This window comes from Helianthus annuus, chromosome 6, assembly GCF_002127325.2.
Source record: "Helianthus annuus cultivar XRQ/B chromosome 6, HanXRQr2.0-SUNRISE, whole genome shotgun sequence".
In the NCBI taxonomy this organism is placed as follows: Eukaryota; Viridiplantae; Streptophyta; class Magnoliopsida; order Asterales; family Asteraceae; genus Helianthus; species Helianthus annuus.
The window spans coordinates 124,401,235-124,404,062 of record NC_035438.2 but is presented as its reverse complement, the minus strand read 5'-3'; positions in this window follow the sequence as shown (position 1 = coordinate 124,404,062).

Here is a 2,828-nt window from a genome sequence, read left to right as displayed (position 1 = left end):
TACTCCAGACAGCAAGTCCCCAGATCCAAAATACCCAACGACCTGCGAGCATGCAACAAGTGTATCAGACAACGCTGGTGAGTTCATAGTTTTACGAAAACGTTGATTACCAAGTGTGTAGTTAATCCTTTGAAGTTAATTCCGAAAGTAATATTTGAAAACAATGTTGATAATAACCCGAATACAAGACGGCTTCTGATTATTTTGCCCTTTCTCCAATGCTCCTATCAAAGCATTGGTCATGACTAGGTCATTAGTTCAACACCCGTTCTCCCAGATACGGGGTGAGGTTGCCAAACCTAAGTAGCGCTACTAACTAACACCATGTTACCTTCCCGGTAACCAAACAACACGGAGGGACTTTAAAGGTGATAGGAAGAGTATATTATCCAACATTCCGTTTTTACCCAAAAGACTTATCCCTCCCAAGGATACCCACTGACTGTCCCAACCACCGGGACGCATGCTCAAGAGATGAACTCACCTTAGGGTGCTCGGTTTGATAATGTACTTCTAACGTTAAACAAATGTTAGGTCCGTTACTCGCGACCTAAGGTATAATGTCATAATAGTGAGTATACGTGTAGGATTTTGCAATACCCTAATGTCCAAACAACCTGATGTCTAATATAATACTTTTTGGCAGGCAGTAACATACAACGTACAGTTACTCACTCTTACGTAATGTAATGTTCGAGATAAGAGACCCACAACCAACTTGCATTACATGAAATAATTCGTCTAATTACTATTAATTTAACATACATATATGTGGTAGGTTAATACTTTAAACCATCTGCTTATTTAATTCAACACATGATAGGTATATGCTAACTTAATTCACACACATACATATTAATTTAATTAAAAAAAACAACTAGCATACACCACCAATTATTTCAATGATCACTCATAGTTAATTAAATTTAATGTCAACCTATGCATATCAATGTAATTAACGTTCAATGCAGTATATGTCACACATGCCCACAATTAGAGATAATAAGCATACAATATATACAAAGTTGATATTCAATGTAATAGATCGACAACATTTCATGCGCATATACTTCTGACCCCACATGTGACTACACAAAAGAACCCCTCATTTAATAAGGTTTTATCATTACCCAAGTCCTGGCACATTCTACTACAAATCAATTATTATTATAACTAAATCTATGTGATTTAAGCACAATATAACCGTTTATCACTCTTATTCACTTAATCGAATTCAATTACATCAGATTACCAAGCCCCATGTGCGGCCCACTTGCTAGCCCATTTGTTTGTTTTATTGGAGCACTTTATATCAAACACTTATCACATGTGCAGCCCATGATCTAAATTCAATCAAACAAACAGTTTTTGTTTTATATTCATTTGATCTTTATTGGACCATAATGTCCACTCAGCCGACAATTATAATAAGATCCATGAGCCGCCATTAAGTTCAAGGTTATGATACCCATTTGTCAGACTACTTTACATGTTTCCATAATTAATACTCCCCCATTGAATTAAATCAATCTGATAAGGCCCTTCAAACATAGCCGACAAATATATTCACCTCTTTCTCCTATTGGACCAATTTGTTTCATTCATGCATTATCTGGTTTATTCATACATTATCATAAACAATTTTTACTACCAACAACTACCCACTTCTATCCTGTGAACATCGATCAAAACGTTATTATCATGCAACCCCAAGTAATCACGCACACATTCATGTTCATGAGTATTATACGTTAATCATCATCTTATCACATATCAAATTCTCGCACTGATTAACGTATCATGATTTATCGTTCAATCTTTCGTGGATGAACTTTCCTATCATCATGCAGCCCTAGGTTTAACATCAACGTTCACATAAGCGTTTAACATCAAAACTCATGATTACCACCTGTTAATATCTGAAAGTATCAAAAGTCTACCCAAAAGAAACACACTAGATCATCATAAACCAATATCATATACTCAGTTAATGATTATGAATTCGTTCAACATCATGCCACATAAATCACGCAGTTCACTGTCATTCATATTTTCCGATCTCATGCAATCATATGTACTAATAAAACAATCATACCATAATAATAAGATCAATAATTAAAGGATGGACATAATATGAATCGACTAACCAAGAGGGGCTCGACTAACAAACTGATGTCTCGAACTACAAGATCGCCTTGATTGGGGGGGGGGGGGTCGCCTGTTGTCGTGCGTCGCAAGTCAGGGAGTAGGAATGTAGGGTTTATTTTTGAGGATACGTACACATATATGATACATATAAAGGGCGGTTCATGTATATGTGGGCCGAGATATTCATACAAGGAAAGGAAAGGTAGTAACATCAAATATGCATTGGAGGTTAGCTGTACACACATGGGGGAATAGGGTTTGTTTTGGAGTTATGATGTTTACGTATAAGCTAAATAGATAATGAATTGGGCTACCCATGTTATCTAAACAATTAGTGACTTGGGCCGATCTTACATGTTACCAAAACAGCAGTTGGGCCGGTTGTTTTGCAAATCAAAACAACAACTTGGGTTGGAACCAACCATATAATGAAACAGTATTTGGGCCGGGTGATGCTACATGCCAAGTTTGGGCCAAGTCCGATCTCTTATGTCTCGGGTTTGTTAATCAAACAAGTCGGCCCAATCGTAAGCACATTATGAAGACTGATCCGCTACACACACAGGGTCACGGTCGAATAAATGGATTTAAAACAGTAACGAGGAAATCACACCACCGAAGACACTAAACATGAAACTTCGGGTTGTCACATCATCCCCAACTTGAAAGAAATTTCGTCC